The following is a 23,012-nucleotide window of genomic DNA, read 5'->3' as shown; positions in this document are numbered from 1 at the left end:
TCATTAGTCCCAGGTGCGCTGATCAGTGATTGTATGCAGCTTTGCCGGCGAGCAGGGGCGTGTCCTGGCATGCTCCCAACGGAGGTGCTGGCAGAACTTGCTGCCATGACAATAAAGCGCACTTAAAATCCTTTCATTTTCTCAAAAACTCGACAGTGCGCCTTATAACCCGGTGCACCTAATGTACGGAATAATGTTGGTTGTGCTTACCGACCTTGTAGCTATTTGTTTTTGGTACATGGTGAAATATAAGTGTGACCAGTAGATGGCAGTCACACATAAGAGATATGTGTAGACTGCAATATGACTCAAGTAAACAACACCAAAATGTTATATGTCCCATTGAAAATATAGAACATTACACACGGCGCTCAAAAATCTATCACAATGTTTTAGTACGACTTTGGTAAGCTATGAAGCCGCAACGCTTGATGGATTGTATGTGCTTCAATGTACGAGTATTATTATGGTGTGTGTATAAGGTAAGACATATTATCTGGCGTTTTATTTCGCAATATTATGCAAAAGCAACTTTTCTTACCTTCTGGTACCTGCTGATCTGTATTTGGGATCTGCATAAGCCCTGAAAATCTGTGCGCCTCCACCTTTGTAGTCCGTGCCGACGCCGTAGTCGATAAGCTTCTTCTTTTTCTCAATCTTCTTGTTATGGGACATTCATCCTCCACTGTTGCCATTTCTAATACAAAGTAGTGTAAAGTTCTTACTTATATCTGTCAGTAAATTCGCCACGAAAGCGCTAAAACATACCGGTGTAGTGAGTTTACATTATTCACCCAAGGAACTTTAGTTATTAGAGAGTTCCGGTCGGACGGTTTTTCACGGGACACATTTCCGGTGTTGTTATTGCACTAGTGAGCCACAGATGAGGAGATGCTGCTTCGTTATTGATTGAAGTAAAGTCTGAATGTCATTAAAACAGTTAGCTCCATCTTTTGACACTTCTTCCACTCCCGTCCTTGCACGCTACACCGCTACAACAAAGATGACGGGGAGAAGACGCTGCGGAAAGTGAGCCACTTATATAAGACCGCCCACAAAACGGTGCATCCTGAAGCGACTGTCAAAAAGTGGCTTGAAGATGACCTGTAAAACATAATCTATGCAACATTTTGACCAAAGAACCACCATTACATGTTATGTAGATCACAAGGAAGTGTTTTACATTTAGAAAAAAACCAATATGACCCCTTTAATGCGCCCTATAATCCGGTGCACCTTTTGTATGAAAATAAACCTGACTAGACCCACTCATCGGCAGTGCGCCTTATAATCCGGTGCGCCCTATGGTCCGTAAAATGGCGGTCCTATGTTGGTCATCAGCAAAGTAATTTCTACCCAAGGTCTTCATGGCAGTCAGAAATAATACTTATAGTAGTTGCCCTTACTGCATATTATACCTCCATTATTGATGAATACAGATGTGATAAATGTACACGTGTTAAACAACAAAGACATGGTCAGGAGCGAAAAGGCCAATCTGACACCATCCACTTCTAATTTCTCTGCTTCCTTCCGCTCGGTCACCACTTTCTCTTTTGCTCATTAATCATGCTGCCTCAAGGATGTATAGATTTTTGTCAAATTACTCCTGCCACACAAATAAATCACATACAATGAATCTGCTGTCGTGATGTTTGCCATGTGCCATCGCAGTGCAGCATTTTATTTTTTTTGCCTCCGACGCGGCATGCAAAGCGGCGCTGGATAACTGCTGGATATTTATCAAGCACTGGCAGAGGCGGCGAATAGTCTTAAGCAGGGGTCCCTAATCTTTTTGACTCCAAGGCCGCATTGGGGTAAAACAATTTGGCTGGGGGCCGCGCTATATATATATATCTATATATATATATCTATAAATATATATGTGTGTGTGTATATATATATATATATATATATATATATATATATATATATATATATATATATATATATGTGTGTGTGTGTGTGTGTGTGTATATGTGGCACTAAGTGATTTAATTTGACTAAAATAGTTGCCCCCCCATTAAAAACTCTTTAAGGTCAGAAAACTCGATTTAAATACTGTTTATAGACTAATTTTTTTGTGATGTCAAGGTTTTCTATGTATTTCAATGCCGCATGCGATCTTCAGTTACACCAGCAGAGGGCGCGTGGTGCCGTTGGTATCAGTAGCTGGCGCCGTAGAAGAAGTCTGTCAGTACGTGGTATGAAAAGAAGCATATGCATCAAGCTCCGGTTGTAACGCTGTGTTAATTGTTTTGCAGGTAAGCTGGTTTGCATATAACACATACACGCAGTAGTAGAATTTATTCTGTACCTTTTAGAGTAAGCAATGTTAAGCTAATGTCTGTTTTGTGAATGTTATGAGTTAAATTCGAGTCACCTTCAGGGTATTTTCTAAGATGGCGGACGTTGGTCCGAGGGTAACCACGGTGACGAGGCAAAATACAGTTAGCTTTAGTTTAAGAGTAAGTTCACAACATAACTCCTCAGAGATACTTGAAAATAAAATGTTAAATGCCATTTATGTTACAAGGACATGCTAAACGAACTTTTGAGTGTTGTATTGATCATAAGCACACCAGATAGCTGTGTCAAAGCTAAATTACAGTTAGTGTGTGCTAAGGCAGTAGATTTACAGTCGCACATAGGACAGTAGATTAGGTACAGGTAATGATAAGATGACACAAATAAATACATATAATGAATACATATAAATACAATACATATATTATTAAACGGTGATTAAGAGCATGATTCTAAGGTAGATAGAAATAGTAAAAAGGGTTTTTGTGTATATATATGTATGTGTATGTGTATACATAAATATATTTTTGGAATATTTGTAAAATTGTTCAACTCCAGACATTGTATTTTGTAGAAGAAGTCTGTCAGTACGTGGTATGAAAAGAAGCATATGCATCAAGCTACGGTTGTAACGCTGTGTTAATTGTTTTGCAGCTTGATCCTGAAAAATAAATGTGTCGCACAACGAAAGAGTTGGCCCATCTTTCGAGCTGTGTAACATATTTTGGCGAGCCAGCCAGGAGGGGGCACCAGTGAGTCAACACCACCACCATCGACCCTCCTTCCCAAGAGACGAACCTTATTCTTCTATTAAACATGGAAAAAGTACAGCCACTGCGTGATGAACTGAGTGCAGCCTTGTGGCAGCTGGAGGAAGAGCTTCTCGTGGATGTCTGCGGGCGACTGAAATGTTCCGGCCTGGACAGCGGAGAGTCTCGCAGCAAGTCAAGAAGGGCGCTCATCAATATGGCAGAAGGCGCGTTTGATGAGATTGAGGAAAGTGAACAAGAAGAACAAGTTGAACAATGTTATATAGAGTTAAGTAAATATATAAATAAATTAAACGGTGAACTATTGTCAAAGAAAGGATCAGAAAAACTGTTTAAGCATGACACTTCCCCCAAAAGTACACCTTCTCCACTCAGAGTTCGACCAGAGCAAAAACATTCTCTGCAAGAGGTAACTTTGAGAAGGGAGTTCAAGATCTGTGGGCAGATAGGTGAACCTGGACAGAGGGATAAGCTATCCTACCTCAGTCTTGTGCGTCAAATTGGGGTGGGGACTGAAAAAGGACATTCAGAGACTGAAATAATCGAAGCAGTAATCAGGGCTATTAGTCCAGGCCTGCCCCTCAGAGATATGCTGGAAATAAAACGTGAACTGACCCTCAATAAGCTGTTCACCATATTAAAGGGACACTACAAGGTAGACAGCCCCACTGAGCTATACCACCAGCTCCTCAATATCTCCCAAGAGCCCAGAGAGACTGTCCTGAACTTTGTTTTTCGTGCCATTGAACTGAAAGAGAAACTGTTGTGGAAAGTCGCAAATGAGGAAACTGATGAACTTTACAGCCGACGCACAATCCAGCGCAAGTTTTTACGTTCCATTGAAACAGGGCTGCTCAGCGATTCCGTTAAGTATCAGTTAATGCCCCTCCTCAGTGATGTGAGCACAACAGATGAAGAATTGATCGAAAGAGTAACTGAAGCGTCAAAGCTGGAAAGTGAAAGACTTGAGAAACGTAAAAGGTCAGCTGCAACCAAGATTCCCAAAGTGCAAGAGCTCCAAACAGAATGCCAGGCAGACCCTGCACCTGTCCAGAGCCCTGCAAAGCCCGGGGAAGCCCAGACTGCAGTGGCCGTGAAAGCTGTGAAAAGTAAAGAGACTAAAAGTGAAAGCGCTGATACACAACAAATCATTGAAGAGTTGCGTAAAGAAATGAAGGTAATGTTTATGACCTTGATGGAGACCAGTCCCCGTGCAAGTGGACCAAAGCAGAGAGAAAAGGGCTGTACAAAGTGTAGAGGAGAGGGAACAGGAGATAACTGTTCACACTGCTTCAAATGTGGGCGTGAGGGTCACTTCTCTCGGGGATGCCGAGCTCTGAGACAGTCGGGAAACGGGGAGGGACTACTGAGATGGGACCAGCAGTAGTCCAAAGCCAATCGTCCCAAGGTGAGCTCCCAAATCCGGAACCAGCCCCCCCACAACCTACAGCCAAGGCCAGTGTAAGCGAAGTTCACTATTTACCCCCTCAACGCAAGTCACAGTTAGTCAGCCTTGTGGGAAACCGATGTACAGTGAACTGTGTTATGGACAATCATCCAGTCAAAGTTTTGTGGGACACAGGGGCCCAGTCGAGCATAGTTAATGAAAACTGGCGACAACAGCATCTTCCCCACACAGTCGTCCGGCCGATAGCTGAACTGTTAGAAAATGAGACACTCACAATTTATGCTGCTAATGACACGCCCATTCCCTACATTGGCTGGATTGAAGTCCGATTTCGGCTCGACAGTGATTCATCCAAAAGTGAGTTTCAAGTGCCAATACTAGTTTGCAGTGACCCAGCAGTGGCCAGTGACCCCATCATCGGCTACAATGTGATCGAGGCCATTGTCAACAACAATGAAGGCAAAACTAAAGGGGGGAGAAAGCAGCTTGCCCACAAAGTGAGTAAAGCTTTTGAAATAACTGTCAGAACTGCTCACAACGTCGTCAAGCTAGTGCAGAACAGCAACGAAGAGTCAGACATTGGTGTGGTGCGTATTGGTGTAAAAACAGTGACATTGCCAGCTAAGAAGGTCACAGTAGTTCACATGCGGGCACATGTTAGTCAACAAGTCAGGGGCCAAGACATGTTGTTCTCGCCTGACACATCTGATCCGCCACCAGAGGGCATCGTCTACAACGAGATACTGGTAAAAATCTCACACAGAAAATTGCCGTACGTGCCCATCCCAGTGACCAATACCACAGACCACACCATCTACTTGCAAAGTCGTAAAGTTATTGGGCATCTTGAATCAGTGAAGACAGTTTATTCTGCAGACATTCAAACAAAAGTAAACAAACTGACAAAAGAAGACAAAAGCAGCACAAAGTTTAAGACAAACACGCCAAACCACACAGAGCCGTCCGAGAATCAACACACACACAGACCAAAGTCGTGGGATCCGCCTGTGAGCCTCCAACACTTAACACAGGATCAACAAGCAGCGGCAAGGAGAATGTTGAGGGAGGAATGTGAGGCATTTGCATTTGACAACGACGATGTAGGCTGCATACCATCACTCAAGATGCACATCACCCTAAGTGACACCAGCCCAGTGCAAAAGACCTACATGTCTGTCCCAAAACCCCTTCACAATGAAGTCAAAGAGTACTTGCAAGATCTGCTCAACAAAGGTTGGACCACACCCTCACGGTCCCCCTACTCGTCGCCTGTCGTGTGTGTTCGTAAGAAAGATGGGGGCCTCCGTCTCTGTTGTGATTTCAGAGAGCTTAATCGCAAGTCAGTTCCAGACCGTCATCCAATACCAAGGATTCAAGACATGTTGGATACGCTGGGTGGAAGCTCCTGGTTTTCAGTGTTAGATCAGGGAAAAGCGTACCACCAGGGTTTCCTTGATAAAGAAAGCCGGCCGCTGACAGCCTTCATCACACCTTGGGGATTATATGAATGGGTGCGCATTCCCTTTGGCCTGAGCTCCGCACCCGCAGAGTTCCAGAGAAGTATGGAGAATTGCTTGGCTGGCCTCAGAGACACTATTTGCCTCCCATACCTGGACGACAACCTTGTGCATAGCAGCAGCTTTGAAGACCACGTTGAACACATCCGTCTTGTCCTCCAGCGATACAAAGAGCACGGTGTAAAGTTGACGCCAAAGAAATGTGAACTTTTTAGGAGTAGTGTTAAGTTTCTGGGAAAGCTGGTGACAGGAGAAGGCTATACCATGGATCCGGCAGAGATGGCGCCAGTGAGGGCCCTAAAAGAAAAAAGACCTGCAACTGTTGGGGAGGTACGTCAAATGCTTGGCTTTCTCTCTTATTACAGGCCCTTCATACCCAACTTCTCTCGTGTGGCCCACCCGCTGTACAGCCTGCTCAGTCCCCCAGCTCCTGAGAAAACCACTACAGCTCCTGCAGAAAAGTTCAAAAAGGGGGTCAAGAAGAACAAAGGCCACATGCCTTCACGCACGCCCATACAATGGACCAGTATCCACCAAGAAGTATTGAACCAGCTCGTCGATGCACTCACAGCGCCTCCAGTCCTCGGGTATGCTGATTTCACCCAACCATTCGTGTTACACTGTGATGCTTCGCAAGTCGGCTTGGGTGCTGTGTTATATCAGCGGCAGCAAGGAAAGATGAGAGTGATAGCGTTTGGCTCCCGCACCCTAAGTCCAGCAGAGAAGAACTACAACCTGCACTCTGGCAAGCTTGAGTTCCTGGCAATGAAGTGGGCCATCTGTGAACGCTTCCGAGATTATCTGTACCATGCTTCATCGTTCGTCGTGTACACAGATAATAACCCGTTAACATATGTGCTCACAACAGCAAAACTCAATGCCACAGGTCACAGATGGGTCGCGGAGCTGGCCGATTACAACTTCACCATTCGCTATCGTCCAGGCAAAACCAACGCTGATGCTGACGGACTGTCGCGGATGCCATTGGACATTGAAAACTACATGAACACTTGCACAGCCGAAGTCAATCAAGAAGCAATAAGTGCATCGATGGAGTCTGTGAAAGTTGAGCAATATGACCCTTGCAAAGGCGTTGGTGTGATCCAGGTCAGTGCCCTAAAGTTGATCAAAGACTCTGACACGAACCAGCCTTTCACTCCAGACCAGATCCGCAAAGCACAGGAAGAAGACGAGATCCTGGAAAGAGTCATCTGGTTTAAGACACAGAACAAAAGGCCGAGTAGAGCTGAAGCAAAGTCCGAACATCCTGCTGTCGCTGCACTGCTCAAGCAATGGCTAAAGATTCACATTGATCCAGATGGTGTCCTGCGTCGCCGCACTGTCCACAGAGAGCAGCTGTTGATCCCTAAAGCTTATCGTCCCCTGGTTTTCAAAGAGCTGCACCAGGAGATGGGCCACTTAGGGGTGGAAAGGACGCTCGACTTGATAAGAGAGAGGTTCTACTGGCCACAAATGAGTAAAGAAGTGGAGCATTTTGTCACCGAAGAATGCGAGTGTTTGAAGAAGAAAAAGCCAAGTAAGCAGACTCGAGCACCTCTGACCACGATCCATACTACATACCCATTCCAACTCGTGTCCATAGACTTCCTTCACTTGGAAAAGTGCAAAAACGGCTATGAATACATTTTGGTAGTTATGGATCACTTTACGAGGTTTGCTCAAGCCTACGCTACGAGGAACAAAACAGCCAAAACAGTTGCGGACAAGCTGTTTAACGACTTCGCACTCAAGTTCGGGTTTCCGACAAGAATACACCATGACATGGGTAGAGAGTTTGAGAACAAGTTAATGGCAAGGCTCAAAGAACTGTCAGGCATCCAGGGCTCACACACGACACCGTACCACCCACAGGGTAACGGACAGGTCGAGAGATTCAATCGCACCCTGTTGTCCATGTTGCGTACCCTGGAAGACAAAGAGAAAGACAATTGGAAAGAGTCGTTAGCTAAAGTTGTCCACGCATTCAACTGCACGAAAAGTGAAGCGACAGGCTACGCTCCGTACTACCTCGTCTTTGGTCGTGCCCCCCGATTGCCAATTGACCTCTTGTTCGACATAAAGAAAGAGAAGTCCCATGTAGATTACGACGATTATGTAAACAGTTGGAAGAAAAGAATGCAAGAGGCCTACGCTATAGCAGCAAAAACAGCTGACAAAGAAGCGGCTCGAGGAAAAGCTCACTATGACAAAAGAGTTAAAGGCAGAGACCTCAAGCCGGGCGATAGAGTTCTCCTCCGGAATCTCACTCCCAGGGGTGGTCCCGCAAAGATCCAGTCCTATTGGGAAGAGCAAGTTTACAAAGTAAAAGAGAGAAAAGCAGAAGATAGTCCAGTGTATCAGATAACTCCTGAAAACGGAAAAGGAAGAGACAAAGTAGTGCACAGAAATCTTCTGCTCCCGTGCGACTTTCTGCCCTGCGAGAAGCCCCCAGCAACTACTCCACCAGCAGCAAAGAGGACGTCCAGACTTCAACGCAGACAGCAGCAGCAGCAGCCGCCAGACAACGGTGACACATCCGACGATGACTACAATGGAACCTACCGGTGGTACCTTCGGCCTGGTCCAAGAAGGCGGCAGCAGACTTCACTCAACCCACTGGCGGAGCCCTTCCAGCCTCATCAGGACCCAGTGCAACCTGAAGAGGATTTGCCACTACAGAGCGAAGAGGATTTGCCACTACTAAGTGAAGAGGACATTCCACCAGAGACTGAAGAAAATGATTCGGATCCCGAACAAGACAGTCTAGCACGTGGTGAGTCCAACACTGATGTCTCAGTTGTCGATGAAGGTGAGATTAAGACTATGAACCAGCGACCTCAGCGACAGAGACAACCACCTATGGTACTGAGTTACAACACTTTAGGTCAGCCGACTTGGGTACAGAGGGGTTGTAAGGTAAAGACTCAGGTTATTGAGAGTAAAACTTTTTGGAGACCCTGGGCTGTCCAAGGGTGCTAAGGTTACGGACTAAGTAACAGAAATGTCAGGAGACATTTAATTTTGTGGGGGAGAGTGTGGCACTAAGTGATTTAATTTGACTAAAATAGTTGCCCCCCCATTAAAAACTCTTTAAGGTCAGAAAACTCGATTTAAATACTGTTTATAGACTAATTTTTTTGTGATGTCAAGGTTTTCTATGTATTTCAATGCCGCATGCGATCTTCAGTTACACCAGCAGAGGGCGCGTGGTGCCGTTGGTATCAGTAGCTGGCGCCGTAGAAGAAGTCTGTCAGTACGTGGTATGAAAAGAAGCATATGCATCAAGCTCCGGTTGTAACGCTGTGTTAATTGTTTTGCAGGTAAGCTGGTTTGCATATAACACATACACGCAGTAGTAGAATTTATTCTGTACCTTTTAGAGTAAGCAATGTTAAGCTAATGTCTGTTTTGTGAATGTTATGAGTTAAATTCGAGTCACCTTCAGGGTATTTTCTAAGATGGCGGACGTTGGTCCGAGGGTAACCACGGTGACGAGGCAAAATACAGTTAGCTTTAGTTTAAGAGTAAGTTCACAACATAACTCCTCAGAGATACTTGAAAATAAAATGTTAAATGCCATTTATGTTACAAGGACATGCTAAACGAACTTTTGAGTGTTGTATTGATCATAAGCACACCAGATAGGTGTGTCAAAGCTAAATTACAGTTAGTGTGTGCTAAGGCAGTAGATTTACAGTCGCACATAGGACAGTAGATTAGGTACAGGTAATGATAAGATGACACAAATAAATACATATAATGAATACATATAAATACAATACATATATTATTAAACGGTGATTAAGAGCATGATTCTAAGGTAGATAGAAATAGTAAAAAGGGTTTTTGTGTATATATATGTATGTGTATGTGTATACATAAATATATTTTTGGAATATTTGTAAAATTGTTCAACTCCAGACATTGTATTTTGTAGAAGAAGTCTGTCAGTACGTGGTATGAAAAGAAGCATATGCATCAAGCTCCGGTTGTAACGCTGTGTTAATTGTTTTGCAGCTTGATCCTGAAAAATAAATGTGTCGCACAACGAAAGAGTTGGCCCATCTTTCGAGCTGTGTAACATATATATGTGTGTATATATATATATATATATATATATATATATATATATATATATATATATATATATATATATATATATATATATATATTCAAAGAAATCCTGCATGCAGTCAAAACCCTGAAAAACAATAAATCCCCTGGACCTGACAGCATCCCGGCTGAACTTCTCTAGGAAGGAGGCTACCTCTGTACACGGACACTGCCTCTCTACATTTCAGAGGTGTGGAGACGAGAGTGTGTCCCGCAACAGTGGAAAGATGCCAACATTGTGACCATCTACAAGAACAAAGGAGACAAATCCATCTGCTCCAATAGTAGGGGTATCTCTCTGTTGGCCATTGCTGGAAAGGTACTTACCAAGGTCATGCTCCGCAGACTCATCCCCACAATATCAGAACGGGTCACCCCAGAGTCGCAGTGTGGTTTTCGGAAGGACAGGGGGACAGTTGACATGATCTTTGTGACACGTCAGCTCCAAGAGAAATGCCGGGAGCAGCACAAGGACTTGTTCATTGCCTTTGTCGACCTTTCAAAGGCATTTGACACAGTGAACAGGGACCTACTGTGGCAAGTCCTGAAGAGATTTGGGTGTCCACCCAAGTTTCTCACCATCCTTGCACAGTTCCATTCTGGGATGATGGCCCGAGTGGTAGTGGGAAGACACAGCTCAGAGCCCTTTGGTGTGAAAACTGGAGTGAAGCAGGGCTGTGTGCTGGCTCCAGTTCTTTTCAACATCTTCCTCGTCTGTGTCACAACACTGCTACGTAGGGGGATGGAGGAGCAGGCTGGAGTTACCATAGACTTCAGGCTTGATGGTAACCTGTTTAACATCAGGAGGCTACAGGCAACTACCAAGCTGACCTCAGAGACCATCATTGAGCTGCAATACGCCGATGACTGTGCCCTGGTTGCCCATACACCACAGGCTCTGCAAAACATCCTCTCGGCAGCTGTAACTGCATATACCAGAATGGGACTGACGATCAACACCCAGAAGACCGAGGTACTCTGTCAGTCCAGTGCTGACCTCCCACAATACCCCACAATAACCCTCACAGCAGCAGGGCAACAGCTGCTCACGGTGCCCACCTTCAAATACCTGGGGAGCATAATGTCTGACACCTGCTCAATGGATGACGAGATCCAGAACCGCCTCAAGCAAGCATCAGCATCTTTTGGTCGTCTAAGGAGAAGGGTTTTTCAGAACAGCAACCTCAAACTCCACACCAAAGTGCTGGTCTACAGAGCAGTATGCATCACTGCATTACTGTACGGATGTGAGGCATGGACTATCTAAAGCCGCCATCTGAGAAGCCTGGAGACCTTCCATGTAAGATGTCTGCAGAAGATCCTTGGCATCACATGGAAGGACAGAGTGCCGCACACAGAAGTGCTGGAGAGGGCAGGCAGCTGCAGCGTGGAGTCCATCATGACCCAACATCAACTCAGGTGGTTGGGGCATGTCATCCGAATGCCCAGCCATAGACTCCCACGCAGAATCCTCTATGGTCAGTTACACCTTGGCCAACGCAGTGCTGGTGGGCAGAAGAAGCGGTTCAAAGACCAAATGAAGACCACACTGAAGAGATGCCAGATCAACCCCTCTTCATTGGAGGAACTTGCTTCCTGCCGAGACCTCTGGCGCTCCCACTCCTCACAGGGAGTGGATTATATAGAGGAACAGCGCACACAACACCGTGCAGCAAAGCGTGCGAAGAGGCATGCTCGCCAAGCCACCCCTGCTCCCCCCAGCACCTCCTTCACATGCCCGGTCTGTAACCGCATCTGTGGATCCAGGATCGGACTGTTCAAACATCAGCAGACTCACAAATAAAAGAAGATGGTCATCATCGAATCGATGGACAACCATAAGCAAGTAAGCAAGTAATATATTATATGTAAATATGTGTGTGTGTGTGTATATATGTATATGTATATGTAAATGTGTATATATGTGTGTGTATATATGTATATGTATATGTATATGTATATGTCCATGTATAAGTGTATATATGTATATACAGTATATATGTATATGTGCATATATGTGTATATATGTATATATATATATATATATATATATATATATATATATATATATATATATATATATATATATATATATATATATATATATATATATATATATATGTGTATATATGTATATGTGTCTATGTGTGTATGTATATATCTATATATATATATTTATACATATATATATATATATATATATATATATATATATATGTATATGTATGTATATGTATGTATTCATACATATATATTCCTAGCGCACTAATTGACTTAAAGAGCGCACTTGCTGCATGTCACGTTATCGATGGTAAAATGCATTTTTACACTATATGATTTGCCTGAGTGGCTAGGAGACGGTAGAAAAAGGACTAGTAAGGACAAATTTTAAAAAAATAAAATAAAAAAAATAAAAAATAAATATTTATTTTTTATTTTTTTTTAACTTGGGACTTCCCGCTGGCCGGATTTTGGACGCTGGGTGGCCGTATCCGGCCCGCGGGCCGTAGTTTGGGGACCCCTGGTCTTAAGGGATATACAGTCGTGGTCAAAAGTTTACATACACGGATGTAATGTCATGGCTGTCTTGAGTGTCCAATAATTTCTACAACTCTTATTTTTTTGTGATAGAGTGATTGGAGCACATACTTGTTTGTCACATAAAAACATTCCTGAAGTTTGGTTATTTTATGAATTTATTATGGGTATTGTGGCCAAATAGCTCAATTTGTGTTTCATCTGACATCACATGTACAAAGATAAGACCTTCTGGAGGAAAGATGAAACACAAATTGAGCTGTTTGGCCACAATATCCAGCTATATGTTTGGAGGAGAAAAGGTGAGGCCTTTAATCCCAGGAACACCATCCCTACCATCAAGCATGGTGGTGGTAGTATTATGCTCTGGGCCTGTTTTGCTGCCAATGGAACGGGTGCTTTACAGAGAGTAAATGGGACATTGAAAAAGGAGGATTACCTCCAAATTCTTCAGGACAACCTCAAATCATCAGTCCTGAGGTTGGGTCTTGCGCAGTTGGGTGTTCCAACAGGACAATGACCCCAAACACACGTCAAAAGTGGTAAAGGAATTGCTAAATCAGGCTAAAATTAAGGTTTTAGAATGGCCTTCCCAAAGTCCTGACTTAAACGTGTAGACAATGCTGAAGAAACAAGTCCATGTCAGAAAACCAAAAACTGCACCCATTTTGTCAAGAAGAGTGGTCAAAAATTCAACCAGAAACTTGTGGATGGCTACCAAAAGTGCCTTATTGCAGTGAAACTTGCCAAGGGACATGTAACCAAATATTAACATTGCTGTATGTATACTTTTGACCCAGCAGATTTGGTCACATTTTCAGTACACCCATAATAAATTCATTAAATAACCTAACTTCATGAATGTTTTTTGTGACAAACAAGTATGTGCTCCTATCCCTCTGTCACAAAAAAATAAGAGTTGTAGAAATTATTAGAAACTCAAGACAGCCATGAGTGTATGTAAACTTTTGACCACGACTGTACATGTAGCATATAGGATATACATGATGATGATGATGGGAAGGAATGGACATCAGAAATCATGTTTGGTCAGAGTTTTCATTGCTTTAGCTCTATCCATCATTGCTCAGAAAACAATAATATCGGTGTCTTGTGATGTGACGTAATAACCCATTAACTCATTTATTTGTCCCCAAGCAACTTCTCAAACTACCTTCCCACTTGAAATATAGACGGAATCACTTTACCTACTATTCCCCTGGTGCCGTTTGCCGCAGCTGCGCCGGAAAAATAACGTTTGAAGGTGATTGAAAAAAAAGTCCTACATTTTCGATATGAAGCAGGCTCACTAATTCTAAGAATTGCACTATTGAGCACAAATGGCAGTGGAAGTTTTAATATAGAATACGATGGCTCAACTTTGATTTGGTGGAAATGAGTGAATTATTTCATTTATTACCTTTATTTGAGCTAATGGAATAGGCTGTTTTTTTTAGTTTTTTTTTAACAGAGGCTTTTTTTCTCCTGCCTGCACGCATACTATGTCACCTAAGGGAGTGGATGAACATCACAGAGTGGCAGTGTGACCTTTGGTTTATGTCAGGGGTGTCTTTTTCTATACCTAGGGCGGCATGCAGAAAGAAAGAAAAATCCAAGAAAGCAAGTGGCTATACTTTGATATTCTTCACCAGGCTAAAACCAATCCAACTTAGGTCATAGAATGCTAAACTATTTAAATAAAAATAAATATTGATATGTACGTTTTGCAATGCGGTTTAACAAGTATATATTAATTAATGTATCTGGGTAATTATTATAAAAACAAAAAAAACAAGGTGCAGGGTAAAAGTTGTCCCTGGGCCATACTTTGGACAACGACAGCCGATAATCGGTCGTCACACTCATATCTTGCCACCAGAGGACGCCGTCTCTAAAATTGTTGTATTTTTTTATCATTTGCAAAGTTGCGAGCTGTGCTCAACCACACCGTGTTCTCTCAAGACAGCTGAAGGTGAGAGGACTGTTTGTGTTTTTAATGTAAAATAGGTAAAGCTATCGTTTAGAATTGTTATTAGTTGCCTAACTAGTTGGCTAACTAGTTGTTACACGGTTGTTAAGTTCTCCTTCCGGATGGTTGTCTGGTATTCTCATATTCACTATGGACTGGACTCTCACACTATGAACTAGATCCACTCGACGTCCATTGCACCGGTCACCCGGGGGTGGGGGTCCCCACATCTGCGGACCCCTCCAAGGTTTCTCATTGTAATCACATTGGGTTGTGTTTTTTCTTGCCCTGATGTGGGATGTCGTTGTGGCTTGTGCAGCCCTTTGAGACACTCGTGATTTAGGGCTATATGAATACACTTTGATTGATTGATTGATTGATTCATACAGTGCACCCGGAAAATATTCACAGCGCTTCACTTTTTTCACATTTTGTTATCCATCCATTTTCTACCGCTTGTCCCTCTCAGGGTCACGGGGGGTGCTTGAGCTTATCCCAGCTGCACTCGGGCGGAACGCAGGGCACACCCTGGACAAGTCGCCACCTCATGGCAGGGCCAACACAGACAACAGACAACATTCACACTCACACGAGAGCCAATTTAGTGGTACCAATCAACCTATGTTACAGCCTTATTCCACAGATGGAATACATTAATTTTAGTCCTCAAAATTCTACAGAAAACATCTCATAATGACAGTGTGAACAGTTTTTATTATTACAAACCCCGTTTCCATATGAGTTGGGAATTGTGTTAGATGTAAATATAAACGGAATACAATGATTTGCAAATCCTTTTCAACCCATATTCAATTGAATGCACTACAAAGACAACATATTTGATGTTCAAACTCATAAACTTTTTTTTTTTTGCAAATAATAATTAACTTAGAATTTCATGGTTGCAACACGTGCCAAAGTAGTTGGGAAAGGGCATGTTCACCACTGTGTTACATGACCTTTCCTTTTAACAACACTCAGTAAACATTTGGGAACTGAGGAGACACATTTTTTAAGCTTCTCAGGTGGAATTATTTCCCATTCTTGCTTGATGTACAGCTTAAGTTGTTCAACAGTCCGGGGGTCTCCGTTGTGGTATTTCAGGCTTCATAATGCGCCACACATTTTCAATGGGAGACCGGTCTGGACTACAGGCAGGCCAGTCTAGTACCCGCACTCTTTTACTATGAAGCCACGTTGATGTAACACGTGGCTTGCTGAAATAAGCAGGGGCGTCCATGGTAACGTTGCTTGGATGGCAACATATGTTGCCTCAAAACCTGTATGTACCTTTCAGCATTAATGGCGCCTTCACAGATATGTAAGTTACCCATGTCTTGGGCACTAATACACCCCCATACCATCACAGATGCTGGCTTTTCAACTTTGCGCCTATAATAATTCGGATGGTTCTTTTCCTCTTTGGTCCGAAAGACACGACGTCCACAGTTTCCAAAAACAATTTGAAATGTGGACTCGTCAGACCACAGAACACTTTTCCACTTTGTATCAGTCCATCTTAGATGAGCTCAGGCCCAGCGAAGCTGACGGCGTTTCTGGGTGTTGTTGATAAACTGTTTTCACCTTGCATAGGAGAGTTTTAACTTGCACTTACAGATGTAGCAACCAACTGTAGTTACTGACAGTGGGTTTCTGAAGTGTTCCTGAACCCATGTGGTGATATCCTTTACACACTGATGTCACTTGTTGATGCAGTACAGCCTGAGGGATCGAAGGTCATGGGCTTAGCTGCTTACGTGCAGTGATTTCTCCAGATTCCCTGAACCCTTTGATAATATTACGGACCGTAGATGGTGAAATCCCTAAATTCCTTGCAATAGCTGGTTGAGAAAGGTTTTTCTTAAACTGTTCAAGAATTTGCTCACGCATTTGTTGACAAAGTGGTAACCCTCGCCCCATCCTTGTTTGTGAATGACTGAGCATTTCATGGAATCTACTTTTATACTTCAATCATGGCACCCACCTGTTCCCATTCACCTGTGGGATGTTCCAAATAAGTGTTTGATGAGCATTCCTCAACTTTATCAGTATTTATTGCCACCTTTCCCAACTTCTTTGTCACGTGTTGCTGGCATCAAATTCTAAAGTTAATGATTATTTGCAAAAAAAAAAAAAGTTTATCAGTTTGAACATCAAATATGTTGTCTTTGTAGCATATTCAACTGAATATGGGTTGAAAATGATTTGCAAATCATTGTATTCCGTTTATATTTACATCTAACACAATTTCCCAACTCATATGGAAACGGGGTTTGTAAAACATTTTTATTAAAACAAACAACATTCATATTCACAACCTTTGCTCAATACTTTGTTGATGCACCTTTGCTAGCAATTACAGCCTAAAATCTTTTTTAATATGAAGCCACATAATTGATTAACGTGGAACCCGACTTAAACAAGTTGAAAAACGTATTCGGGTGTTACCATTTAGTGGTCAATTGTACGGAATATGTACTGTACTGTGCAATCTACTAATACAAGTCTCAATCAATCAAAGGCTTGGCACACCTATCTTTGGGCAGTTTTACCCATTCCTATTTGCAGCATCTCTCAAGCTCCATCAGGTTGGATGGGAAGCGTTGGTTTTCATCCAGGATGTCTCTTTAAATAGCTGCATACAACTTAGTTGAGTCAGGGAGGTGACCAAGAACCCCATGGTCACTCTGTCAGAGCTACGGCATTCCTCTGTGGAGATAGGAGAACCTTCCAGAAGGACAACCATCTCTGCAGCAATTTACCAATCAGTCCTGTATGGTAGTGGCCTGACGGAAGCCATTTCTTAGTAACAAGTTTACCAACATGCACCTGAAAGACTCTCAGACCATGAGAAATAAAGTTATATGGTCTGATTAGACAAAGATTGAACTATTTGGCGTGAATGCCAGGCATCATGTTTGGAGGAAACCAGGCACCGTTCATCACCACAATCATACCATCCCTATAGTGAAGAATGGTGGTGGCAGCATCATGCTGTGGGAATGGTTTTCAGCGACAGAAACTGCGACACTTTTCAGGATAGAAGGAAAGCTAAATGCCAACAATATATGGAGACATCCTGGATGAAAACCAACGCTTCCCATCTAATCTGATGGATCTCAAGAGGCGCTGCAAAGAGGAATGGGCGAAACTGCATCAAAGATAAGTGTGCCAACCTTGTGGCATCGTATTAAAAAAACACTTGATGCTGTGATTTGTTGCCAAAGGTGCATCAACAAAATATTGAGCAAAAGCTGTGAATACATTTGTAAATGTGTTTTTTTATTTTTATAAATTAGTAAAATGTTAAAGGCCTACTGAAACCCACTACTACCGACCACGCAGTCTGATAGTTTATACATCAATGATGAAATCTTAACATTGCAACACATGCCAATACGGCCGGATTAACTCATAAAGTGCAATTTTAAATTTCCCGCGAAACTTCCGGTTGAAAACGTCTATGTAGGATGACGTATGCGCGTGACGTCAATGGTTGAAACGGAAGTATTCAGACACCATTGTATCCAGTACAAAAAGCTCTGTTTTCATCGCAAAATTCCACAATATTCTGGACATCTGTGTTGGTGAGTCTTTTGCAATTTGTTTAATGAACAATGGAGACTGCAAAGAAGAAAGCTGTAGGTGGGATCGGTGTATTAGCGGCTGGCTGCAGCAACACAACCAGGAGGACTTTGACTTGGATAGCAGACGCGCTATCCGACGCTAGCCGCCGACTGCATCGATGATCGGGTGAAGTCCTTCGTCGCTCCGTCGATCGCTGGAATGCAGGTGAGCACGGGTGTTGATGAGCTGATGAGACTGGCTGGCGTAGGTGGAGCGCTAATGTTTTTAGCATAGCTCTGTGAGGTTCCGTAGCTAAGTTAGCTTCAATGGCGTCGTTAGCAACAGCATTGTTAAGCTTCGCCAGGCTGGAAAGCATTAACCGTGTAGTTACAGGTCCATGGTTTAATAGTATTGTTGATTTTCTGTCTATCCTTCCAGTCAGGGGCTTATTTCTTTTGTTTCTATCAGTAGTTAAACCCGATGCTATCACGTTAGCTCCGTAGCTAAAGTGCTTCGCCGATGTATTGTCGTGGAGATAAAAGTCACTGTGAATGTCCATTTCGCGTTCTCGACTCTCATTTTCAAGAGGATATAGTATCCGAGGTGGTTTAAAATACAAATCTGTGATCCACAATAGAAAAAGGAGAAAGTGTGGAATCCAATGAGCCAACTTGTACCTAAGTTACGGTCAGAGCGAAAAAAGATGCGTCCTGCACTGCACTCTAGTCCTTCACTCTCACGTACCTCATCCACAAATCTTTCATCCTCGCTCAAATTAATGGGGAAATCGTCGCTTTCTCGGTCCGAATCGTTCTCGCTGCTGGTGTAAACAATGGGGAAATGTTTGAGTTTGAGTTTGAGTTTGAGTTTATTTCGAACATGCAAGCATACAACATGATACATCACAATTTCCAGTTTCTTTTCAACATGTTCGAAAAGGAGTAGGTAAAATGTGAGGAGCCTTTCAACCTGCGACGTCACGCTACTTCCGGTACAGGCAAGGCTTTTTTTTATCAGAGACCAAAAGTTGCGAACTTTATCGTTGATGTTCTCTACTAAATCCCTTCAGCAAAAATATGGCAATATCGCGAAATGATCAAGTATGACACATAGAATGGATCTGCTATCCCCGTTTAAATTAAAACAATTCATTTCAGTAGGCCTTTAAATCAAATACTTTCACATTGCCATTATGCAGTATTGTTTGTATAATTTTGAGGACAAAAAATGTATTCCATTTTGGAATAATGCTGTAATATAACAAAATGTGGAAAAAGTGAAGCACTGTGAATTATTTTCGGATACACTGTATATATTGCAACTACAGTAGCCTGGCCTATAGATACAGTAGATGTGTTTCCCGTTCATGTTCCTTGCTCATGTTAAGAAGCAATAATTGTCAACATGTCAAGTAAACTTTGAGATTGAGTTCTACCTTTTTAGAAATATTTTTCCCATTAAAATGGCATTTTGACAACCAATCCCACAGTGTGTGTCAACCATCCCCGTAATGAGGTTAGTTGTCACAATGTGGGTTTGATAGTGTATTACCTTTGTTGCAATGAGTTGGGAAATGGGAGGGATGCACATTTCAATACAATCCAACACCTTAAGCTTCATTATAATGTACAAATGACTCTTGTAATGTGTTTTGATATTGGGAAGTTCACACTAGAGTTTAAAAAAAAATCAATCAACCCGGTTCTGCAGTAGTTTTACTTAGTAATTGGTGTAATAATCAACTCTAGTTGACGGTTACTGCACACAACCAAGCAGAGTAAATACTTTGTACTGTTGTCCCTCGTAGTTGTTGGGTTTTTCTTTGTTCTTGCATTGAAAAAAGAGAGCACAATCTACCAAGTCAAAGTCCTTGTGTCTTAAACATACTTGGGCAATTACAGGGACGGCGTGACGAAGTTGGTAGAGTGGCCGTGCCAGCAATCGGAGGGTTGCTGGTTACTGGGGTTCAATCCCCACCTTCTACCATCCTAGTCACGTCCTTTGTGTCCTTGGGCAAGACACTTCACCCTTGCTCCTGATGGGTGCTGGTAGCGCCTTGCATGGCAGCTCCCTCCATCAGTGTGTGTGAATGTGTGTGTGAATGGGTGAATGTTGAAATACTGTCAAAGCGCTTTGAGTACCTTGAAGGTAGAAAAGCGCTATACAAGTATAACCCATTTATCATTTATCATTCAATCGATCGCAACTGGACTGTTTGGTTTGTCTTGGCAGACGTTTCGCCTCTCATCCGAGTCGGCTTCACCAGTTCATGCTCATAGACTTAGATTGGTCGGATCCAGTCAGACTAGACACAAATAAGTCTGACTACATCTGACCAATATAAGTCTAGATTCATTAGTTCATTTTTAAAGATTTAGATTGGTCGGATCTAGTCAGACTAGACACAAATAAGTCGGACTACATCTGACCAATATAAGTCTAGATTCATTAGTTCATGCTCATAGACTTAGATTGGTCAGATCTAGTCAGACAAGACATAAATAAGTATGACTTGTCCAGGGTGTACCCCGCCTTCGGCCCAAATGCAGCTAAGATAGGCTCCAGCACCCCCCGCAATCCCAAAAGGGATGGATTGATGGATAGAGCTGACCAATCTAAGTCTATGAGCACAAACTGATGAAGCAGACTCGGATGAGTAGGCTGAGATTATAATGACCTGGATGAATGAGAACGTTCATAGACATTCTTGGGCAATACATCTAATTCTGGTTCTGATAAACAAGAAGTAGTTTTCTACGAACACTTAAAACTAGGGCTGTGCATCTTTGGGTGTCCCACGATTCGATTCAATATCGATTCTTGGGGTCAATTCAACACGATTCTCAATTCAAAAACGATTTTTTTCCAGATTCAAAAGGATTCTTTATTCATTCAATACATAGGATTTCAGCAGGATCTACCCCAGTCTGCTGACATGCTAAAAGAGTAGTAGATTATTTTAAAAAGCTTTTATAATTGTAAAGGACAATGTTTAATCAACTGATTGCAATAATGTAAATTTGTTTTAACTATTAAATAAACCAAAAATATGACTTATTTTATCTTTGTGAAAATATTGGACACTGTGTGTTGTCAAGCTTATGAGATGCGATGCAAGTGTAAGCCACTGTGACACTATTGTTCTTTTATTTTTTTTATTTTTATAAATGTCTAATGATAATGTCAATGAGGGATTTTTAATCACTGCTATGTTGACATTTTAACTAATATTGATACTGTTGTTGATAATATTCATTTTTGTTTCACTACTTTTGGTTTGTTCTGTGTCGTGTTTGTGTCTCCTCTCAATTGCTCTGTTTATTGCAGTTCTGAGTGTTGCTGGGTCGGGTTTGGTTTTGGAATTGGATTGCACTGTTATGGTATTGCTGTGTATTGTTTTGTTGGATTGATTAATTAAAACAAAAAAAATTAAAACATTTAAATGAATACATTTAAAAAAAAAAAAGATTTAAAAAAAAAATGAGAATCAATTCTGAATCGCACAACGTGAGAATCGCGATTCGAATTCAAATCTATTTTTTCCCACACCCCTACTTAAAACTCATTAACAATTTGGATCTTCAGATCGGATCAGATTTACTCACTGCTTATAAAAATGTTTTTAATTCTAATTCGTCCTAATTTTTCAGAAGCAGTGTTGTCTCGATACCAATATTTTGGTATTGGTACTATTTTGATACTTGTTGATACTAAAGGGGACCACAAAAAATTGCATTATTTGCTTTATTTTAACAAACATTTTTACGGTACATTAAACATATGTTTCTTATTGCAAGTCTGTCCTTAAATAAAATAGTGAACATACAAGACAACTTGTCTTTTATTGGTAAGTAAGCAAACAAAGGCTCTTAATTTAGCTGCTGACATATGCAGTAACATATTGTGTCATTTATCATTTAATTATTTTGTCAAAATTATTAAGGACATGCGGTAAAAAATTGATTATTAATCTACTTGTTAATTTACTGCTAATTTCTGCTTATTTTCTCTTTTAACGTGTTCTAGCTACACTTTTGTTAAAATTTAATAATCACTTATTCATCTGTTGTTTGATACATTTGTACATTAGTTTTGGATGATACCACAAATTTAGGTATCAGTCTGATACCAAGTAGTTACAGGGTCATACATTGGTCATATTTCCTGAGTTTATAAACATAATATAAATGTTTTTTTTAAATGTGGCGGACCTGTACTTTTCAGATGCGGTAGAGTACCGAACATGATTCATTATTGTCGCGGTACTATACTAATACCGGTATACCGTACATTGCACTTCGCAGAAGACATGATTATGAGTGACATCTGCATATCAACAATAGTCAAACCTCTCATTTCCTAGAAGCGGTTTTCTTCCGAAGGCACAGGATTAGAAATGGCCATTTCATCATCAAGAGTGTGGAGCTCCATCCAGTCGACATGCTTAAGCGCCACATGAATAAGGCTGGGATTTAAGCATCCATAGCACAATGACGCAAAATAGACACAGTTAAGATTTAACATGTTATATTTTTAATTTTTGCAGAAACAAAAATTACAAGCAGTTTATTTACATAAACCTGTACAAAAGCAAATTAACGTACATAAAAGATCTCATAAATAGAAGTGGACTTGCGTTCAATACATGTTGCCATGTTCAGCTAAACTGCGTGCATAGTGACTCATATTAAACGATGACAGGGTCTTTTCCTCAGTTTCTATATCAACATCCAAGTAGTAATGATTAATATTACAAATCTGTTTCCAGGTGAGTGTATCGGCACACACCTCAAGCAGAAGTCAGACTGTCCATGTGTTTTGAG

Source organism: Entelurus aequoreus, linkage group LG12, assembly GCF_033978785.1.
Source record: "Entelurus aequoreus isolate RoL-2023_Sb linkage group LG12, RoL_Eaeq_v1.1, whole genome shotgun sequence".
Classification (NCBI taxonomy): Eukaryota; Metazoa; Chordata; class Actinopteri; order Syngnathiformes; family Syngnathidae; genus Entelurus; species Entelurus aequoreus.
Note: the sequence above shows the minus strand (reverse complement) of the source record.